Source organism: Musca autumnalis, unplaced genomic scaffold (assembly GCF_047663935.1).
Source record: "Musca autumnalis isolate F117 unplaced genomic scaffold, ASM4766393v1 scaffold_5, whole genome shotgun sequence".
NCBI lineage: Eukaryota > Metazoa > Arthropoda > Insecta > Diptera > Muscidae > Musca > Musca autumnalis.
Window position 1 is genome coordinate 18,542,111 of NW_027412088.1, and position 8,631 is coordinate 18,550,741.

Here is an 8,631-nt window from a genome sequence, read left to right on the forward strand (position 1 = left end):
TGATACTGGGGGTTCTTAAATCGATTTCCTCACTACTGCAATTTCATAAAACTACTCTAGTATGGAACTCAATTTAAGAACCCCTAGTTTCATGCACGAATACAAAGCAACTGACAATACGGAAGTCAGCCAATGTCATTACATTTGATCAACGATGTTCGAGCCATCCGAAAAAGTACAAACAAACCACGGTGCCCGGACATAACTCCCAAAATGATTTTGGGCGTTATGTCCGCTGCCCTTTGCGGACATAACTCCCAAAATTCGTTGGGAGTTATGTCCGTGAACCAAAGCGGACATAACACCCAAAAAAATCGCGGACATAACTCCCAACAATTTTTTCTTAATTTATAAATTATTTCTTTGATTAATTTTGAAATTTATAGTTATATTTTTTTTTTAATTTTAGAGTAGAAGTTAGAATGTAAGCGGAATTATACATTTGAGAAGGCCTAAGTGCCAACCAATACCAAAGTATCCACAAAATCCTCCTGATTTCATAAAATTAGTTAAAAACGAAATTATGCTCGAAATGATGTAAGTAGCAGTTAGGAGGAGTTATTTATTCAAAAATATTTTCGTTTTTCAGAAAGTATTTGAATATTTGTACAAACACTTTTTATCTTCTTTAATTACTTTTACAAAAACTTTTTATTTTCTTAAATTGTGAAAATATTTTTGTAAAAAATCGCGAATATTTTTACAAAAACTTTTTATCTTCTTTAATTGTGAAAATATTTTTGTAAAAAATCGCGCGATTTTTTACAATTTTTGCCTGCGGCGCATTTCATTTTTCAGAAAGTATTTGAATATTTTTTACAAAAATTTTTTTTCTTCTTAATTTGTGAAAATATTTTTGTAAAAATCGCGCGATTTTTTCAAAAATATTTTCGCCTGCGGCGCTTTTCGTTTTTCAGAAAGTATTTCAATATTTTTAAAAAAACTTTTTATTTTCTTAAATTGTGAAAATATTTTTGTAAAAAATCGCGCGATTTTTTTCAAAACTATTTTCGCCTGCGGCGCTTTTCATTTTTCAGAAAGTATTTGAACATTTTTTACAAACAATTTTTATCTTCTTAAATTGTGAAAATATTTTTGTAAAAATTCACCCGATTTTTTAAAAATATTTTCGCCAGGGGCGCTTACCTTTTTTCAGAAAGTATCTGCGAATTTTACCAAAAACTTTTTATCTTCCTGTAGGCAGCATTTTTCGTTTAAGTTGGAAGGCAAATTTTGAATATAGTTCGATGGCCACTACTTATTTAGTACTTAATTTTCTTAAAAATTTTAAATCAATTATAAATTATTTTATGAAATGAAAAATGCATATGAACTTAAAGTTAATTTTTAAATTTTTTTTTATACATTTGAAATAAAGATTGTATTTAAATAAAAATCACTTAAATTTTAAAAACGGACATAACTCCCATTGGGACTTATGTCCGCTAAGGGGGGTCGGACATACTTACTTACTTAGCTGGCCTTTTACAGAACATTTGTTCCATAAGCCGAACTAAGAAAAAATCTCCAATCCTCTCTGTTTGCTGCTGTATTTTCCCAATCTGGGATATGTAGCTTTGTGATATCTCGTTTCACTTGTTCGCTCCAACGAAGCTTTGGCCTTCCAGATCTGCGAGAACCTCCATGCGGCCCGTATTTATACGCCTTTTTAGCGGGTTCATCATCACTCATTCTTATAACATGGCCTAGCCATCGCAATCGTTGTATCTCGATTCGTTCAACTATATTGATGTCATTGTATAGTTGATACAGCTCGATGTTCATACGACGCCGATATTCGCCGTCAACACAGATTGGCCCGTAGATCTTTCGAAGAATTTTTCTCTCAAACACACAAAGCACTGCCTTATCTGGGGCCTAATTATGTGATTCGATATCGAGTTGTTTCGACCTGAGTACTCAAAGTTGGGATGACAACATTCGTTATCGAGTAAAATTATCGAGTAATTGAGCATAAATTTGCGAGCAATTTCTCGAGGCCAAATTACCTATCGTAAACAAATAAAATGAAAGATTTCCTTATTGTCTTTCTGTTTAAAATGAAAAATTGTTGTTTGTTGTCGTTTTATAGCAGAAAAACGATGTTAGTAAATAATTGGCAGCATTTTTTAGACAATATAACAAGAGAAATTGGGAAAAGTCCTTTGCAGTCGTTTTGAGAAATTGTGATAAATTTAGAATTAAAATGCATGCAACCATTAACCAAAAATTACTTTTGCAGTCGTTAAAAAATAAGTTGAAAAATAAGCATTTCTGGAAAAAAGAAAAAAAAATTAATATTAATAGCTTTTATTGTATAAGGGAAGTACATTTTAAACATTTCATCCCCCGTTGTTTACCAAAGGAAATATTCTCTCAGAGAGGCTAATGCAAAACATCCACTAAACTCTCTCTCATTTATTTTGAGAGAGGATTATTAAGGTAGATGTATCAGCAATCCGTTACAACAATGTCAACAATATTTTGCAAGAATTAATAATTTTCTTATTTTCATAGCACAACTTCATTCCGAAATTATTATTGAATGTATTGTTCAACAAATTCCACAAATATTTACATTTTTCATTCATAATTTTGTTTTTTTTTTGTTCTTGCTTTCAAAAAACACTTTTTTTACATCTACCTTCATAACATTCCCTATAGTATACATAGGTTTTCATAGTTCGATTACTGGTTACTCTCGAAACATTCGATCAACGATTTCGATCGAATCTCGTCATGCCGCTTTTTTATCGTGTCGAAATCTTTTTCACGAGCAAATACTCGATCGAATCGAATCAAGTAATTAGGCCCCTGCTTGAGCAAGTACCCATGCTTCGGAACCATACATTAGCACGGGTAGTATCAGTGTTTTGTACAGTGTTATTTTTGTTTGACGAGAGGTGGCTTTATTCCTAAACTGCTTACTCAGCCCAAAGTAGCATCTGTTAGCCAACACTATTCTTCTTCGTATTTCACAACTGATGTTATTTGTTGTGTTTATGGCGGTGCCGAGGTAGACGAAGTCCTTTACTACCTCAAAATTATAGGTACCAACATTCACAGATGGTGCGGTGTTTATGGACATATTACGCGTCGATACCATCAACTTGGTTTTTACGCCGTTTACTGCCAGACCAACTTTAGCAGATTCTCTTTCGACTTTTGCAAAGGTGTCAGTTACTTCCTTTACCGATCGACCCATGATGTCAATGTCGTCGGCATAAGCCAGTAACATGTGGCTGTTCGTGTATATCGTTCCATTTCTTCTCGTATGACCTTTTCCAGCAGGATGTTGAATAGATCACACGACAGGCCGTCTCCTTGTCTGAAACCTCTTTTGGTAGTAAACTCTTCGGAGAGGTTCTTTCCAATTTTAACTGAGGATCTCGTCTCAGTTAATGTCATTCTACAAAGTCGAATGAGCTTTGCAGGAATACCAAAATCAGACATGGCTTGGAACACCTTTGAACGTATAGGGCTGTCGAATGCTGCTTTATAATCGACGAAAAGATGGAAGGTGTCGATCTGCATTTCTTGGGTCTTTTCCAGGATTTGTCTCAAGGTAAATATCTGGTCAATGGTGGATTTGCCAGGTCTAAAGCCGCACTGATAGGGTCCAATAATTTCATTGACCATAGGCTTTAGTCTCTCACACAATATGCCAGATACTATCTTATATGCAATAGGGAGCAGACTTATGCCCCTATAATTGGAGCACACAGTCTTATCACCCTTCTTGTGGACTGGACATAGGATGCTCACGTTCCAATCGTCGGGTACGCGTTCTTCCTGCCAGATGGTGCTAACTAGCTGATGCATACACCTTATCAGCGTGTCGCCTCCGGTTTTGAACAGCTCGGCTGGTAGGCCATCGGCTCCTGCCGCCTTATTATTCTTCAGCCGGTTTATTGCTGTCCTTACCTCATCTTGGCTGGGCGGTATACATTCAATACCATCATCTGGGATTGGATCTGTGGTATCTTCGCCGTCTTCACTGCTATCGGATACCAACAGTTTGGAAAAATGTTCTTTCCATATCCTGAGCACACTATCTGTATCAGTTACCAAATTACCTTGTTGATCTCTACAGGACGATATTCCTGTACCAAAGCCATCAGTTTGATGCTTCACTCTTTGGTAGAATTTTCGGACTTCGTTCTGTCTCCTGTACATCTCCATTTGTTCACACTCCCTCTTTTCCATTTCTCTCTTTTTCCTGCGGAAAAGACGTTTCTCCTCTCTCCTTTTCTCCCGATACCTCTCTCGTGCGCTACGCGTTGCTACAGATTGTAAAGTAGCCCTATATGCCGCATTTTTTTCTTCGGTAGCAGCACGGCACTCCTGGTCATAAGGGGGGTCGGACATAGCTCCCAAAAAATTTGGGAGTTATGTCCGCAAACCAAGGCGGACATAATTCCCAAAATCGTTTTGGGAGTTATGTCCGTTGGGAGTTATGTCACGGCACCCAAACCACACTTTAGCTTTGTTCCTTTACGTTAAAGTTTCTTCAAGTTTTACCATTTTTAACTCGGAAAGTGTTCCTTAACCCCAAAAAGTAGTAAAACTGGAAAAAAATGTTTTTAAGAGAGTGAGAGAGCTGATTTTTTTTAAGCAGCCATGTTTGTTTTTTTGACATTGCTGCCAGATCATGGCACAATAATACAAGCTTTGTTCCTTTACTTGTTCAATGGTAAAAGTTGTAAAAGAGAAAACTGTTAAAATTGCTCTCTCATGAACATTTTTACCAGAAAAGTAAAGGAACGAAAAAATAGTATATCTGGTAGCACGGTCAAAAAGAAACATAAAAATTCAATTTTCTTCTTTTATTTAACAGTTTTTAATTTTATTTTGTCAGCGGTTCGCCTTTTTCTTCTGTTTTTCGTTCATTTTTTCATAGTGAAATAATCGTCAAACAAATGCCGAAAAATCAGTTCTACCATCAGTTCTGTGGTAGAAGAGAAAGGCATTTGTGCCATCTCTCCTCTCTCACTCTCTTAAAAATTGCTGCCAGTTTTACCACTTTTTGGGGTAAAGGAACGCTTTGCAGGTTAAAAATGGTAAAAATGGTAACCTCAGGTAAGTAAAGGAACACAGCTACAGGTACAACGGCAAAACCAGCTGATTATCACATTAGTTGTAAAAATGCATTATTGGGAATAAAAACACATACAAAATGTAAACAAGCAATTCACAATAATACCTACGTAAAATTATTATATGTGCAAACTAATATTGTGATATTTATCGTCGAAAACAAAATATATTTCCAATATTATTGTTACATTGTAGTTAGTGCTTACGATTGCTTTTAAAATATAAAAGAAAATTGCGCTCTTATTAATTTCATCTTAGAGAAAAATAATTTATAAAAAATTTGTCATAGAAAATAATGATATGTGCAATAACGAAAATTTTTAAAAAACTCATAATAATGAACAAAATTGTTGTACATTTAACATGATATTGTATTGTCCTTGTGGATTAGGACTTGTTGTAGACTTCGTCTCATAGAACCGACTGGGTTTCTTAAGGTGTTAGTGGTGATATACTCCCATTCCGCCAATAATACACATTTCAATGCTTTCAGCTTCGAGCACTCCTTTGACTTCGCGAAAACTTTGGCGGATAGGTCTTCAATGGGTTTGTAGTAGAGCTGGCAAACCATCGATATTCCCAACATTAGATATTTTCGATATAATAGTTTAAAATATCGATTACTATCGATATTATCGGTAAGCTGTCAACACCATTAATTTGGAGATGAAAATGGCGGATATGTCAATGCTTTTCTTGACATTTTGTACAAGTAGTTCACAGAAATGCAAAGGAGAATAAAAAATTGCTTTTATCTTATAAAAATATTAAAAAAATACATTTTACCTTTTCGAAAAATATGTACGTGTGACTACGGGCTTATTTTCTCACACACACACAAAACCGAAAAGCAGCGAAATTTCTATTTATTTTAATGAGTTTTGTGTTGGGGGTTTTTGTTCCGATAATATCGATAGGCAAAACTATCTATCGATATTTAATTTTTAAAAAACAATCGATTTTATCGATAGTGCCATCGATTTTTTGCCAGCTCTAGTTTGTAGCCATGAGTTATAGCTGGCCACTCCAATAACCGTACATTTCGTGCCTTTAAAAACTCCTTTGTAGGTCTAACAGGGTGATTCGAGGCAATAGCCTGCTGGAAAGTCCAATTATATCCGTACATTTCTCCAGCAATATCTATTAAGTTGTTCTCTAACAACTCAACATACATATGTTTCGGAATACTATTTTCCGTTTCTTTTGTGCAAAACTTGCTATGTGAGAGTACTTTTCACAGTTTTCTGAGAGAAGAGAGAACTTCTCTCTTTTGCTGCTTTTACTATTAAAAAGGTAAAGGAACAAAGTTTTTATTTTCATCTGCAGTGGTTTAACAATTGGTCTGTTCCAGTACTGCAAGAATCTACTAATTTTAACTATTTTTTTCGATAACATAAATTGTTATCGTAGTAAAAAGAAGTAGCTTCTTGTAGGTTCCGGAACAGAGCAAATATGTGTGTTCGTTTACTCAAAATTTGTACGAATTGTTACTGGATATTGTTCGTTTACTCTACAGTATAATGCAAAAGACCTTAAGGGGTAAGTACATAAGCTGCCTTCATTGAAATATGCTTTGTTCCAGAACCTGCAAGAAGCTACTATTTTCTACTACGATAATATTTTTTTCTTTATGTTATCGGAAAAAATAGTACATATTAGTACATTCTTGCAGTTCCGGAACAGACCAATAAATAGAAATTTCGCTGCTTTTCGATTTTGCGTGTGTGAGAATTTAATAGCTGGTTTACATTACAAAATCGAGTCGATTTTAAACTGTAAATTCCTTTGCGTATACGTCAAATGAAAACTCAAATGAAATCAATTCGATTTCATTTGACGTTTGAGCAAAGGAATTGACAATTTGAAATCGACTTGATTTCGTAATGTAAACCAGTTATAAGCCCGTAGTTATACGTACACATTTTTCGGAAAAGTAAAATGCATTTTTTTTTAATATTTTTATACAATATAAGCAATTGTTTGCCAACAACTTAAAGAGGAAAAAAAAAAACAATTGTTTATTCTCCATTACATTTCTGAACTACTTGTGCAAAATGTAAAGAAAAGCATTGACATTTCCGCCATTTTCCTCTCTAAATTAATGGTGTTGACAACTTAACGATAATATCGATAGCCTTCGATATTTTAAAATATTATATCGAAAATAGCTACCCAGCAAAATTTGACGGAAGGGGTTCTTTGCGATGACGTGATTTCATGACATCTTTTGCATTGGTTCAAAGGAAGTCGTGAAAGATCCGATCTTTTCATTAGGATTTGAACCAATGCAAAGGAAGTCGTGAAAGATCCGATCTTTTCATCAGCATTTGTACCCATTCCATCGATCCAATAGAGATGATGTTTGTGTTTTTATTTACACACCTGTTTATTTTCATTTTGGTATGTTCCAGGGGCTAGATTCTTGTTCTATGAAAATTTGAAATGAAAAATATTTCCTTTATAATTTTTTCATTTGACAGTTCTTTCCTTTATAAAAGTTTTCATTTCACATTTTCATAGAAACAGAATTGAGCCCCTGTACTGCAAAAATCAACTAATTTTTACTATTTTTTTTCGATAAAATAAATGCTCTGTTCCAGAATCTGCAAGAAGCTACTATTTTTTACTACGATAGCATTTTTTCCTTTATGTTATCGGAGAAAATAGTAAAAATTAGTAGATTCTTGCAGTACTGGAACAGACCAAAAGGAAAAATTGTTATCGTAGTAAAAATAAGTAGATTCTTGCAGTTTCTGGAACAGACCAAAGTTGTTAGAACTGTCGTCGTGATGTTGTCTTACATTTCCTGCATATCAAACAACTAAAACTTCTAAACAATTGGTATTATATGAAGTCCCAACCATCGAGCTAAAAATAGAATCGGACTGCACACATTGCTATTTAAAAAGTTCCCTTGTCTGTTCTAAATCTGACATATACCCCGGTTACACTCTGACATATACCCCCGGTTAGCTTTTCGAGGATATAAACTGTCAGCTGATGTTTGTTTACGTATACATACAAAATAACTAATAAAGTCGTGTGTTACACTTTTACGTCCCCTCTTTGCTCATATTGGTATATTTTACATAGGGATACATTTTTGTATCATGGTATCAAGCGTACTTTTTGTTAAAAAAGTGTCTAATGAAAAAAAAATAATTTTATGATTTCCAAATAATAGTACGTTTATATATAACCGGATTTAACAAACCCACTGGGTTTTAAATGTCAACTCCCTTGCGTGTACGTCAAGTAAATCCTCATTAAGTAGGTTAACCCTGCAAAAGGCTATAATATAAACATGGCCTTACTTTAGATTTACTAACTCCATAAAATCTCATACGACCAATCGTAAACGTGTAAAACACGACAAACTCTGTTGCAAAAACAGTTGCAACTTTTGGTACTTTTTGAGTAGAGTTGGATTTTTTTGCACAAATACCGAATACAACACTGTATTTTTGGTGGATTTGTGCCGGATTTAAAATAAACCCAGTTGTGAGAGGATTTAATGCTTAGTTTACATTTGGC